The sequence below is a fragment of the Lepidochelys kempii genome, chromosome 2, assembly GCF_965140285.1.
Source record: "Lepidochelys kempii isolate rLepKem1 chromosome 2, rLepKem1.hap1, whole genome shotgun sequence".
NCBI lineage: Eukaryota > Metazoa > Chordata > Testudines > Cheloniidae > Lepidochelys > Lepidochelys kempii.
Genome location: NC_136381.1, coordinates 179051723 through 179067191, shown reverse-complemented (window position 1 = coordinate 179067191; position 15469 = coordinate 179051723). Strand labels below are relative to the sequence as shown.

At 36.2% G+C, this 15469-nt stretch overlaps 1 protein-coding gene across 1 annotated transcript in view; it reads left to right on the top strand.

The window, feature by feature from the left end:
• Window positions 1–15469, top strand: part of POU6F2 (POU class 6 homeobox 2) — a 371510-nt gene that overhangs the window by 63324 nt on the left and 292717 nt on the right. The gene's annotated exons all lie outside the window — the stretch shown is intronic.

The window sequence follows — 15469 nt, the reverse complement described above, 5'->3', positions numbered from 1 at the left end:
CTGGAGCAGCACTACATGGTACATAGTGACATTTTGGTTTTAGAGCAATTGCTCCTGAAAGAGTTTCTTTTAATTATATCCATTTGTGACTTTATAAAAATCTTAGATGGAATGGGGTGCATTCTTACATTTTACAAATTCTCAGAGCTGGAACTTTAAGAGGAAAAGATCTTGTTTACAAGGGAATGCAGTTTTGAGAGAGAGCGATCCCATTTTTTGAGATTCAAGTTTTGATTTCATGATCTGTACGGAATCTGTAGCAATGTGGTGTCTATACCCTAGACCTACTAAGAAAAACTGCAAAATGATCTTTACAAAAAATACATGCAATTTTCTTTTTAAAAGGTGTCCTTTCATATTATTAGAAGTGACACATATTGTACAGAATGTTTTATTAAGTAACTTAATTAGAGGGTGAAATAAAATGTGAAGATTTAATTTCTAGAATACAGTAGTGACCACTATGGAATGTAGCCACACCGTTTTAAGCAACCCCCCTCCCCAATAATTTTTTGTTTCCATGGAAAACAGAATTTCCATTAGCAATTTGAATGTTCAAATTCGATATAAGAATCATTTTAGTCCATTTCATTAAGAGAAGAATTGTGATGTCTAAAATTCAGAGGGCTAATACTTGTGTGTGGTGATCTAAATATCTTCAATGATGTTCATGTATTTTATTTGATCAGGTGTTTAGGTGGCAAGAGATTAATATATATCTCAAAATATCAATGTAAAATATGACAACATCCTGAAAATTTGTACTTAACCTGAGACTACCAATATGTCTTTACAGTCTGGTTTTATTTGGTTATGTTATATGTTTTAGATTAGGCAAGTTTTATAATAAAGGGTGGGATGTCCCTGGGTTGTCGTCATTTTTGCATGTTTAAATACCACTGTAGAGCACCTAAGTAGTTTCCTTATATTTGCTGTGTAGGGTAAAAATAAGGTACCGTAATCTTTTTTCCTTTTGGATTGTAAATTGTTAATTTTGCTTAGCTGCAAACCATAATGAAAAAGATTCAAGTGAACATACTGTGCATGAGTACTTATTTGTGAGTTTAAGGTGTCTGCTACTCTGCTTTCATACTTCTAACAAGGTATCACCGAAGTAAATCATAGCAGAAGTAAATAGTTTTTAACTACCTCAAAGTGAACTGTGTAGCATTTATCTAGGTATTCCCTTTAAGCAGTAACCTTTACCAATGAATTGTTGTAGCTTTGGGACAGGACATTGTAAAAGACAGGACAATGGGACTATTCGGCAGGATGAAACTGGATAACTTATTTAAGACAAAGACACTTGGGAGGTATTCAGCGGATGTAACACAGTTTGTTAAGTAATTCAGTGTTTAATTGCTTTCTTTGAAAAATATGACACACAAAATATAGCGGTATTCTAGAGCAGCTTCTCTGTTTAGAAATTTGAATGGCATGTTAGGAATGCACACTTTGGGCCTTACTCTGCAGTCTCTTGTATTCTACATGTCTATGATGTGCATAAATTGATGCAAAAACTGGCATTATTTCTCTGATAATTTTCTTTCGTATGAAACAAGATTAACATTCCCTGAGTTTCTTATCTGGCATTTGGTACACATTGTGGGGACATTTGCCAAATACTTGGTAACAAGTGAGGGGAGGAGACTAGCCCATAGATGAAAGTTACACAGATTGTCTTCTTCAAATTTTGGAATAATTGTGTATACTATCTTACTTCGAATGACCAGCATTTGATCTTCCCATGTCTTGCTAAACTTAGCAGCATTTCCTGGGTCATATTTTCGTATAGATTAACTGATTTTATAACAGTTTGAATAGATCAGGCACAAATAGTGTTTTCCTCAGCATCAGGTATGAATGTGTCTACTTGGTACCTAATTTTCTTTTGACAGACATGTTTGTTGTTGTTGTTGTTATTATAAGTACCTTTATCCTTCAAGAATGTTTCAGAAAATGCACACCCCATTTTCAACAGTATCTAGGGATGGAATAATGGGGATGAGATACCTCTGGCCTGCACACACATGCTCTCTCTCTTTCTCGCTCGTTCACTCTCTGTCTCTTTATTGTGCTCTCTCCCTCTCTTTTTTTATAGCATCTCAGAGTAATGGAGCAACAGATATTCATATCTTGTTTTGCTAGAGAATAGAGCAACTAGTGTTAGAAAAGACTCTTCTCCAGCAGCACCTTCAGTTTCAAGTGGTGGAGATACAGGATTAAGATTGACTATACTCATTTTTGGCATGTGAAGGATGCACAGTGAATTTTTGGCCTAATCCTGTCTCCTAAATGTTTATTTCGCCACCAGTGGCAGAGGAGGTGAAGGCATCAGCTTTTCAGATACCAGGAACACAAGTCCGACTAGAGGCAGCTTTCCCACAAATCTTAAGCAATTCCAGTCTGAAACTCTGAACCAGGTCTTTAACTGGTGTACCAGCTAATTTATAGAGGCTGAGGATATGGCCCTTTGTCTTTGAGTATCCCCTTAAAGTCGTGATCAAACCCGTTATTTCTAATGCCGTTGCTTTTTTGTTTGTTTTTAGAAATAAAAGTCTGTTCTGTGATCTTTCGATATTGTGTGTCTTACCTAAACTAGGCCTCATAGACTTACGTGTCTATGGACTTTTGACATCTTTAGAGAATACTTATATGCAAAACTTTAAATGTTTGAATCATGCTAAGCAACAGTGGGAAAACAAGATAAGAGATGCTGCTGCAAGTGCAAAATGTCAGAAAAGGATTTTAGTGTTCTGTAACATATTACATCAGAGGTAACATTTTGCTTAACTTGCAGAGTTATAAAAGCTACAGTATACTTATGAGATATAAATCCAGATTGCGTTGAGTAACATGAGATCAGGTAATTGTGTATGATATTAAGTGGCATATTATTTATTCTTGTAAATATTGGAGAAGAGTTATCTACTATTTCAATCATGACTCCTTTATGTTAAGAGCCAAATAGAAGCACAGAATGTTTAGTAAGTCATTGACTTGGTAGAGTGCTGTTCTTAAATCAAGTAGATTATGTTGCACTGTGCTGCAAATTAATGATACAGGGCCAAATCCTAGAGTCATACCTAGAGGAAGCTCCCATTGATGTTGATAGGAATTTTACCTTAGTAAGGACTGAATAAGTACTAGAGGATTAGATTCGAAATTATTTAAATCCTACAAGGTGTTCATTCAGTATCTTGATGACTTATTGTAAAATGTTTAAATCCATCTGATAAAAGCCTGATAATGGGGAATAAAAACTTAATTATTAGCATTATACAGTTTCAATAATTTGGTATAGAGAGGAGACATGGAAGCAATATGTACTGAACATAAAAATAATATGTAAGGCTTGATTCAACTCTCTGAAAGCCATTGGTAGTCACTTCATGGACTTCCTCTAACATAGAGCCTAATCCAAATTCCATTGAAGTCCTTGGAGAGATTACCATTGGCTTTCATGGAGTTGGATCAAGCCCTTAATGGACCAGATTCATTCCTGAGGTAACTCAGTTGCTGATGATGAAGATACATTTACACCATATTAAGATCACTTACTCAAATATAAAAATGTAATCATTTTGGGCCTGCTCATGTGTTTTTACACACCTTAAACTTTCTGTGAAATTAGAGATTTTGCATGGAATGCAAGATCAAGCCTCATGCTCATTTAGCATAAATGTTGCATATTTAATTTTGCAGCATTGCAGGATGGATTGCCAACATTTCTCCTACTGGCAACACTTCATTCTGTTCAAGTTAAATCTCAGGCTTGCTTTGCTTATATATATATAAATAATGTGTGTGTGTGTGTGTGTATTAATTTCCCATTTTTAAATACTGAAAATCAGTTTTGACATTTTGGTTTCCTTTACAGTATAGTTATGCAGAATTTAGAATTTTCTACATTTTTACTTCTAAGTGTGCTTGTGTGTGACAGTGGTGTTGTGAAGCAGGATAGAAGTTAGAACAGTAATTTTGCTTTGCTAAATTGCTAGAAAATCCACAGTATATCTCTCTTCTCAGAGCCTCTTTTTTGCAGAAAAACATTCATTATGTGATTTATTTTTTAAATTGTCATCCAGGTTGGCCTGATTAGAATTTATGGCACAAGAGTCATTTCAGATACAAAGGATGAAAGTCTAAATTGTCTTTCACTCCTTGAGACAGTGGCCTCTGCAGGTCAGAGCAGAGGTCATTGTGAGGAAGCTCACATTAGAGTCATTAATATGGTACCTAGCCGGTAGATAAATTGCAACCTTCACTCTAACATCACCCTTTGAATCATTATATGTAAGAGTCCATCTCGATACTTCTATTGGAACCCCTATTTATAAAGGGGATTTAAAACTTGATCAGAAGATACACCTGCACACAGAACCTTGGCCTACCAAGGTTTCCGTCCAGAAGGACTTTTTTTTTTTTTTTGCCAGTTTCAGGAAGATCCATTTGACAAATCTGATGTGTTAAGAGTGCCAAAAAAAGTATAATGTATGTTTTCTTAAGTGAAAATTTCTGTTCCCATAGGTCAGAAAATTGTTTACTCTGCATATGTAGGTTTCTCCTCAATTAATATAATTTTACTCAGCATATTTACAGTGTGGATTGATGCTTTTTGTCATAAGGCATTGTGTCAAATATTCATGCAATTATTAAAGTATATGGGCCCAATCCTGCAAACGTGTGTGTGTGTGTGTGGCCATCTTTATTAACACAAGGAGTCCCAGTGATGTTAATGGAACCATATACATGAGAAAAGTTAATGGTTTGCAGGATTGGTCAATAACATCGGGTCAAAAATCTGCTCTCTAAAACATGCCTTAATATGATTTTTTGATCAAATAATGAACATTTCTAAAAATAATGGCTTGAAACTGAATTGAAGGGACAGACTAGATTAGTTTTAAAGAATATATTGGACAAGTACATATATAGACCGTTCTTTAGACATGTTTTAAAAGCAGTCATGGACTTTTAATTTTTAAAAATAATAGATTTATGGTGGATTAATTTTATCTTTAAATAATGTTAATGTTCTGACTCAGGTTACTATACTCCCTTGATTTGTGGTGGTGTGCCCACTGATGTCCATGGGGGGTTGCACATATGAACACAGTATGCCCATTAAACCCTAAAGAAGATATGACGGCTATTAAAACCCTGAGGAGGAGGAAATGATGAAAATCCATCCTTAACTCATCCTTGGTATTTCAAGAAGCTCAAGCAGGGAGTGTACACACAACTGTACTTAATGCTAAAAAAAAAGCAGATTTTGATGTGATACGGCCTGATCCGCTTCTCCTTAGGTCCAATAGAAGCAGGATTGGGCTCATTAATAACAAATATTTCAGCCTTAATCATTAATTCCCTTGATTTATGGATACAGATCATCCCCTTATTGCTCGTTGGATATGTCTGTCCGTCACATCATTTTTGAGAGAAAAAGAGTAATTAAATTTTTAAAAGGACATGCTTATAATCCTAGTGGAGTAAATAATACTGTGCTGTTTAAACTTTTGTGAGCTGAGGTTTGTATGTGTCATCTGTGTTTGTGAATCGAGGGTCACATAATTATAATGTGTTTATGTACACCGTGTAATTAATTACTGGGGGAAAGGAGTAAAGGGTGTATAAACTTTAACCATAGATTGTAGCTTGAATGACTTTATTTCTTGAAATGCTTCATTCTTAATTAGTTGATTTTTTTTAACCCTCTTTGGCTTTTTGAAAAAAATTAATACCAAACAAATTTGTTCCTTTAAAAAGTGACTTAAGAGGCGGGCTGTTTCAAAGGGAATTTGGTTGTTACTAGACAGTAAACAGATAATTTGTGAGAGAACTGGTATTTCCTTTGATTGAGAACCTTGCCGGTTTATGTTTTGAGATTAATAATACATCAGACATTCAGACATTAAAAAGGAAGCAGGCATGATGAAGGAAAGGAAAGAGAATTTGATTTTTCTGTTGGACTTCTTATGATTATTCAAGTCCTCCATGGGAATGAGCAATCCAGCCAGAGGAGAAGTCATGTTTGCCCAAACGTACATATAGCACCACTTAACACCCCTCTTGATTTTCCTATGCTAAAGAAAAAGATAGCAAAATGTTTATACCAAACTGGCAACCTGATAGGGGGCAAGCTGCATAAAGTTTCCTGGTGTCAGGTTAATAAAAAAAATTTAAAATATCCAAAGGCAGAGAAAGCTGTAGGAAGCTCATAGTAACAGTTGCCACTCTCCTGTGGATCCTTTTTCTCTTTAATATCCTGTGTAGCCTGGATTTTTCTTGTTGTGTTCTCTGCCTAGGTTTTGTTCTTTCCAGACACACTTGTGGGCTCTTCTTTGTTTTAATTTTTTTTTTAGCTAAGCTTTTTTCCCTGTGACTTCCCCCCCTCTTTTGTGGGGGTCAGAGGGTAGGGAAAATTGTCTCTTTTTTTGCCTATATATATTTTTTCAGGCTCAGTTGTTATACTGTACTTTGGCTCCAGAAATAATTTCTAAAGAGATCAATAGCATAAATGACAAAAGTACATGAAAAATAAAAGCTAAATCATAAAATTAGCAGTGAGTAAAGAGCAAATGAGAATTAAAAAATTATTTCATTCACTATTAATTTGTGGTTTTCAACAGGGATATGCCTTCCAAAAAAAGGAAAGCTGAGTGAAAATGGATATATAATTGTTAATGTAAATTCCTATTTTCTCTCTTTTGCTGTATAAAAGTCAGACTCAATAACAATATGAAACAGTGAAACTGTTTTGACGCTATCAGAAGCAGGACTAAGCCCTTTTAGTTTGAAAACGGAGGTCATCTAGAGAAGAATAGTACTGTATCCAGTCTGGCTAAAGAAAGCTTGCCCTTCTCAGAGAGGTTGAAATTGGGTTTGCTTTGTAAGTATTCCAAGGATATAGGAATCCACCTAATCAAGATACAACCCTCTGAACATGTTTATTTAACATTAAGCTACCACTTGTCTATTCTTAAATGTGGGATGAATTTCCGTTTTTGTTTTTGAATTTGTAGAGGGAAGAATTTTTTTTATCAGATGTCCTTTACTCTCTGAAAGGCAAACTATCATTTTAGATCCTGAACAGTTTATAACTGTAACAAGAAAAATGCTACAGTAGAAAGAATAATCCCCTGAAAGCCACACCAAGAAAATAAATTTCTCTTTAATGTAATAGAAACAAAATGATTAGTTACTGTCACCAGAATATCATTTAAACACGATTTTTAAAATACAATGTAGTATAAAACACAGTGATGGTTGAAATGTTGTGCATGGCAAACAAGAAATTAAAAATCAATATTAATTAATAAACCAATATTAATTATCACAGGTATCTAGTGTTATAGCTGAAGGTGGAAAAAGTTTTTATTTTTAAAGAATATAGGAGGAAATAGTTCAACAAAATTGTATTAAGTAGTGGAATTTATAGTTATTTCAATAGTAACTTTAAAAATACCCTAACAAATACTCACCAGCAACCACACACCACACAACAAAAACACTAACCCAGAAACGTATCCTTGCAACAAAGCCTGTTGCCAATTCTGTCCACATACCTATTCAAGGGACACCATCATAGGACCTAATCACATCAGCCACACTATCAGAGGCTCGTTCACCTGCACATCTACCAATGTGATATATGCCATCATGTGCCAGCAATGCCCCTCTGCCATGTACATTGGCCAAACCGGACAGTCTTTACGCAAAAGAATAAATGGACACAAATCAGAGGTCAAGAATTATAACATTCAAAAACCAGTCGGAGACACTTCAGTCTCTTTGGTCACTCAATTACAGACCTAAAAGTCGCAATTCTTCAACAAAAAACCTTCAAAAACAGACTCCAACGAGAAACTGCAGAACTCGAATTAATTTGCAAACTGGACACCATTAAATTAGGCTTAAATAAAGACTGGGAGTGGATGAGTCATTACACAAACTAAAAACTATTTCCCCATGCTAATTTTCCCCCTACTGTTCCTCACACCTTCTTGTCAACTGTTTGAAATGGGCCATCCTGATTATCACTACAAAAATTTTTTTTTCTCCTGCTGATAATTGCCCACCTTAATCGATTACTCTCATTAGTGTTGGTATGGCAACCTCCCTTTTTTCATTTTCTCTGTATATATCTATCTTCCAACTGTATTTTCCACTGCATGCATCTGATGAAGTGGGCTTTATCCCACAAAAGCTTATGCTCAAATAAGTTTGTTAGTCTCTAAGGTGCCACAAGTACTCCTCATTCTTTTTAAAAATACTCTAATGCTTCAGTTCAGATGGCTATTATTAATAGTGCTATTTAAGTAATTTACCTTTCTCACTACATTCAGTATATCTCAGATGGACCCACCTTTTGAATCTCTTACATGGTTTTTAAGATACTAACTAAAACTTTACTAACAGTGAGTCAATCCCGCTCCAATTGAAGACAATGGGAAAGTTCCGCTTGCCTATACTGGAAGAAGGATCTGGCACATTAAGACTGTGGCAAAGGTGCCAACAGCCAATAAATGCAAAGTTGAGGCTGACTGAATCCTGTAAAAACAAAGCAAAAACCCCTCTCTTTCCCTTTCCACTTCATCCCCCTCTTTCTTGTCTCTCCTATCTGTCTCTCCTTCCTTATTTTGTGTGTGGGAGTAGATGCATGTTTATATGCATACATATATAATAAAGAATGTGGCATGCATATGACCATACATAGGCCAAATTCTTCCCCCTCTCTCATCCTGTCTAACCTCAGTGATTTCAGTGGATTTTGCCTGTTGCTGAAAAGTACTATAATTTTTCATATATTCCGAGGAGCATATGAAACTCACATTATTCAGTTGAGAAACTGGAACTGCTTCATCGTAAATATGTCTTGAGGCATTTTTGTAATATACTAGCATTAAGTTTTTATAATTATCTCTAGATATTGCGTAGTGTTTACCACAGAGGAAGAGAGGTCATTCAAATTCATTCTAACCTCTTGAGTAAATACCTCTCTGGACAGTTTTTATTTTTTATTTTGCAAGTAATAGGTATTTATACATATATTTTATATAGAGAGACAATGTTTGCTCAAGAATTTGAGTAAACATAGGAAGCCAGATCCTGCAAGCTAACACAAGAACAGTCATTACATACGCAGGTAGTTACATTAACTTCAGTAGGATTTGCTCATGTGAGTAAATGTATGCCAGCTTAGGCTCATATTTAGCCAGTGTTAATGTGCTGTACACAGACATATATTTATTTTTATAATTTTGGCAGACGATATCGATATTTGGTGTTAAATATTTTTTATTTTTAATCGATTTAAATTTTCACAGTCGTGGGAAATTAGGAGGTGGATCAGACAATTATAAAATGTCATTGAGAGTCAAAAGATTAAAGCTTTATAACAGTTGAAAACACAAATTGTAAACATCAGAGGTCAAAAGATACACGGTAAATAGCCTTAAATCAAACTCTAAGAAGTTCTCCGGCAGCATTTTTCTTACTTTGTTTATCTGTATATTTCAATGATAAATGAAAATAACTTTGGTTTGTGTGTGCATCATGACATTGATGTTTACCAGTAAAAATCTAATCTTTCCAAGCCTAGGGATATATGTTTATACATTTTTGAACCTTTTGTTTTTTTTTAACCAAATAGGCTAGAATTTATGCATGTTAAAATCTATAATGAAATGTGTTTTATATAGTCAGTACATTGTAACAGCGATATTCTGGTCTCTTGTGTAGGTATTATTAATGAGGTAATCTGGTCCTGCCTGCAATAATGCACAATTGCAAAACATCCATTGACTTGAATGGGAACAGGATCTGGCCCATTGTGTGGCGGAAATTATATATAATGTCAGAAATGATATTATCATTGGCAAAAGAGAAAACTTGTTTATAACATAATAGAGTTTGTGGTATGGGGAGAACAGATATATCTGATTTTAATAACTAAGCTTTTAAAAATAATTAAAGACTTCAGGATAAGTATTTTGGAAGCAAAACTTCATTGCCAAATGAACAGTGATCGAGGTGAAAATGAGAAAATGTCCCATCTCAGGTTTGATATTTCTCCTCCTTTCTCATAATATTGGGGACTGCAAACCACACATTTCTCCAAAGGAAGAATAAAATTTACAACTGGAAAAATCTTGAAAATGGAAATATTTCATCTTTTGTTATTTTTTCTAGTCCCATTTATTTGATCTGTTTAGTACACATATACGCACAGTATATACATTTAATCATGGAACACATCCACATGAGTCATTTCAATCTTTTTTGCATGACAAGTAAGAAGGAAATTCTTGAGTTGCTGTGTTTTGTAGGATTTGATGCATCACTTTCAGACTTTTCCTATTTTAGCTCCTTGGATACAGAACACTGAACAACCTTCTCAAAACAATCACTGACCGGAAAAAAATCAAACATTTTCAATCAGTTGGTACTACTAGCTCTTTGCTGTGTCTTTGGTTTAATGAGATAAAGAATAAAAGAGAAGAGCCAGATGCAGCAAACCCTTTCCTTGTCTGAGCAGTCTTATTTATCACACGAGTAAGGCTTGCAGCATTCCTCCACAAGGCCCTGCACATCTGAGGTGTTGGATTTTGGAGCTGAGTGCTCTCAGGCTCTAGTCGTTTCATGTGAGCTGAGGACGGTTCATGTCTCTTGGGCAGTGCTTTTCCCCTTTCAGGATCACAGCCTGTGGGACAGATTCTCAGCTGGTGTAAATTGTCATCATTCTACTGAAGTCACAGTTTACACCAGTTGAGGATTTTCCCCCTGTTTTTAGACTTAATCCAACTGCTAGTGAAGTCAGTGACAAAATTCCACTGGCTTCAACAGGAGCAGAATTTAACAGTTGGAAAAAAAAGTTTTTGTAACCTACCGCAACCTTTTCTCCTTCACTTCTTTTTATGAAAATCTTTGGTTCATATTGTAGGACTTTTCAAAGCTGCTGATTCAGTTCAAAACAGGCTAAGACTGATAAAAACTGTTTAGTTTTCCTAAGTTTACCGCTGACTGTTTTGTTTAGTGTATATCTGATATTTCGGATGGTATTCTGACGGTTGTAATGGGCTAGCACAAGAGTTGCATGTCTTGTCATCTGTAGTGTATCAATATGGTTTTATAATGATACAATAACCTGAACCCTGTAACAGTTTATGATCCATTTAGAATTCTTATGGATTCACCTGAAAAAAAGAACTTGACTGCTTTCGCAAAACTGGTTCTGTGACAGGAAAAATTAGCATGCCTGTGATTAGTTGCTAAAGAATCATATTGATCTGATTTGTCGTTAAACTTTTAAGTTTAAGAACATCAAGCTGGGTGGAGGAACAAAAAATAGTGATGTAAGGATCTGGAATGTCCAGGTAAACTGTACCATACTACTACTGATATAGATTTGTTATGATTAATAAATATATTTGTATGCATTACCCAGGTACTGTATCCATAATCGTGCTTTTTTTAGGGTGGAAGAAAATTGCTTGTTCTTCTTTATATTTTATTGACTATTTTAGTCAATGATAAATAAAGAACTTTAGCAGCAATCTGAAGCTAGTGAAGGCAAGACCTGAAAACAGAAACTGTAGGAAATAAAAGTAATGAATAGCAATGTGGCAATATATACACTAAAAATCTCAGGCATCTTAACATTTGTAATGGTGCTAATTTCCAAGTGCTTTTTAAAATATGCTTCCACATGAGGTCTCAAAACCCATAAAAGCCTAGCATGTAAAGTAAATTGTTTGTCACTTGCTGACGACCTGCCATATTTATTGTCAGGAGAAATGGACATTAGTTGGAAAAGCAGTTGTTAAAGGCCAAACAATTTTTAAAGATGGCAAAGATGTGCAAGGGTTTTCCTTTTTCTAACAATGAGCCACCCCTTCAGACATCAAAAGACAAGATAATAAGACACTTCAAGCACAATTCAAGATTATATTCAACATCTAAAGGCTCATCTCTTGTCAGTTTGCATTTACTCTCCCAGGGATGCGATGCTTCTATCATCATTCTGTCAAGAGGAGTCTGGCAAAAGCGATGAGGGCCCCTCATTTCACACACTTAGTGTTTTTTATCAAATAGCCTTCGCTCATTCTGATTCAGCCAAAATGGAGGGATAATTTGAAGAAGGTCATGCACAAGTACAAAAATCTTCTATTGATTTTGTTTGATTAGGAGGCATTAAAATTGCACGTTTATGTTAGTTTCCAAGATGTTTTGTCAGTTTATTTAGCAGTACACTTTTGCAGCATTAAAAAAGTGGTTTTTTTTAAAAAGTGCAAAATGAGTTTGCACAAAATAAACTCACATTTGAATACTCAGCAAAAAACATTTTAAACTGTTAGCTTTCTTTTTTTAAAAGGTCATGATTAAAAATAGATTTAAAATACAACCAAACCTGATTATTGTCATTGCTGTAAAAGAAGCATTTATACAGGAAAAAAATTACCAGTTGTTTAGATATTGCACAAGTGTAGGGCTTGTATTCTGGCCCCATTGAAATCCACAGGAGTTCAGAGGAGCCAAGATTTCACTATAGAAGTCAAAAGGAGTTTTGCTTAAGTAAGGACTGCAGATGTAAGTCCTGTATGGCATATGCACAATACTTATAAAGGGAGACCTTTCAAAACATGTTTAGACACACTTTTTTGTGCAATACAATAGTAATTTATATGATAGTTGAATACAGATGATACAATTTTAAACACATGTAAAGGCTCTGATCCTGCATACAGATAGTCTCATCGAGTCCCACTTCCTTTGGCAACTCTCTGCACCTGTATGCCTTCACTCGCATATCACTGTGCAGAACTGAGGCGAAGTGAAGATTTATATTATCACTGCTATGGATCGGATCCTCAGCTGGTGTAAGTTTTCATAGCTCCATTGAAATCAAAGGAGCTATGATAACTTACACTAGTTGAAGATCTGCCCCCGAAAGGTCTGTCTATAAGGCAATTTAACACCTATGTCAGCTGACTCAGGCTCATGGGACTCATGGTAGGGGGCTATTTAACTGTGATGTAGATGTTCAGGCTCAGGCTGGAGCCCTGGCTCTGTAACCCCATAAGGAGAAGGGTCCTAGTTCCAGCCCAAGCCCAAATGTCTACACCACAATTAAACAGCTCCGTAGCCTGAGCCCCGTGAGCCCAAGTCAACTGATATGGGTCACCCACGAGTTTTTAATAGTAGTATGGACATACCCTAAATGTTTGACTGTTTGCTCTGTAAACGTACAATATTACACTATATTTGGTTAGTCACATCTGTTACAGTTCATTAATTTTTTGGTTTTTGTTTCTATTTTTCTTGAGAGTTTGAGGGAAGAGATACCCCACACAAACATAGCAGCCGTTAGTAGTAATCACTACTAATTTGTTGGCAAGTTACATTACCTACTTCCACCTGAAATGGTACAGTACTTATGCTGTAATACAGAGTGACTTTTCAAAGGAATATACTATCCTATTTATATATGTATATAATAAATATATTATTTCCTTATGCCTATATTGTCTAGTAGTTGTAAAACATCAGTTTATATACAGGCATGTTCGTTATATCAATCTATTATGTCTTGTGTATACAAAAGTGCAGATAGCCATTGGAGAGGCCTTCCCACTTTCCTTATGTATGGGTTTACCCATCTACGTAACTCACTTTCTCTCTAGTAAATTATTCTTGGTGTGATTTCTCTGTAGCTGGTTTAATGTTAAGGGTACTCTCTGTCCAACTGTTTCATTTTGCTGATCTGAGATTTAGCTCTATTCCACAGACAGACTAGCACAGCAGTTTTTAAACTTCTTTTAGCAGAGCCCCCAACCCTCCCCTTTTGTGTTACAATTTTTGGTTGCACCCCTTGAACGCAGACAAAAATAGACACATGCAAAAGTATGCTTGTTAGTCTACTCATAAATCTAACAGAGACCTTGACACAACTTTAATTAAATTACCTACACCTGTAAGTTTCATATACACAGATACTTACCAATGGCACAGCCATGTCTTCCTCAGCAGCAGGCTGGTTCTACCTTACAGCCAGGCTGCATTGCTAGGGCAGAGCCAGTACCTGTCCCTCTCCCCTTGGGTTTTCAGGGTGCGGGAAGGTGTGTGTGATGGTGTCTGAAGGCGGAGCCAGTGCTGGGTGCGAAGGCTGCTGGGAGCAGAAATCGACATGTCCACAGTGGGTGTTGACACTGACCCACTGGCTGAGTGGCCCACTGAGGTGAGTTGGGGGAGGAAAGGGTGCTCCCTCCTCACCCCCATGGGGGCTTGCACGAGCCACCAGACATCGCCGCTCCCCACCCCAAATGTTCTCTATGTCTCCATAGGGGGAGAATGCCCCACAGGTTGAAAACCTCTGGGTTAGCCTCTCCTGGAAGAACGCTTGATATTCTCTGCACAGGACTCTTATTGTCACAGTGTAAAGGAATTTTGTGTAAAGTCTGAAGGGAAAATATGACCCAAGGATGTAGTAGTGCTGGGTCAACACTATAGCAAACCAATGCAAAGCTGAGCTATATAAAAAGTTTGTATTTCTCAAGTAGAAATTTAGTTTCCAACTGGACAGGATTTATTTGTAGATCCTTTCATCCAGTTCTGGACAGTTCAGTCCCATTTCTTCGTGACCTTTGTCAACTGGGGATCTTTTCTGAGGCTCATGTACCATTTTTTGAAACAGCCTTTCCATTTGTATTATTTCTGGTTAAGTTGTCCCCTATATGTGTTCATTAAGGGTCGGATCCTGCAGCATTGAATTTAGAAGAGTTTTGTTACTGAGTCAGTGGAAAAAGAATTGGGACCTAAAAAATTGCATATTGAATCTTTCCTGTGATGGACTTCCATGCTTTTATTAGATTCCTCTTTGTTATGTCCAGTGATTGGTCAAGGACCTTCTACTATGAGGACTTTTGAAACCTTGTCGTTTATGAATTATCCAGAATTGTTGTTCTGCTTGATTAGCTAAACTGGTCTGTGAAAGTCTTTTCTCAGGGGCATATTGAGATGAGTTCCCAGGGAAAGTTCCCTTGAATGATATTGGAAATACTCACTCGTAGGAAGCAATTATACACATACTTACTGTGGGTGTCTTGGGTTTGTAGCCAGCCTTATCTGTTTCTGTTGAGTTCATATAGTGTCTGTCACCTTGGTACCTCCATGCAGTTCTCTCTCTTAAATGACCTGTTACTCTAGGATGGCCCTTCTATTGTGGCTGGTGCTGTTGCATCAGGAGTTGTATCTCTTCATCTCAAACACAAGTGTGCTGCTTCTGGCCAGCAACATACTATAATGCCATATATAGTAATCCGTGGACTGTGCTCAAACTCCAGTTGGCATCCATGGGAGTTTGATGGGAAGATGGAGGGAAATACATGTGATGAGGTAAATGGATGATACCAGAGAATAGGGCAAATATTTACATGTTCAGTAATTTATATCTAAACATTGTACTTAA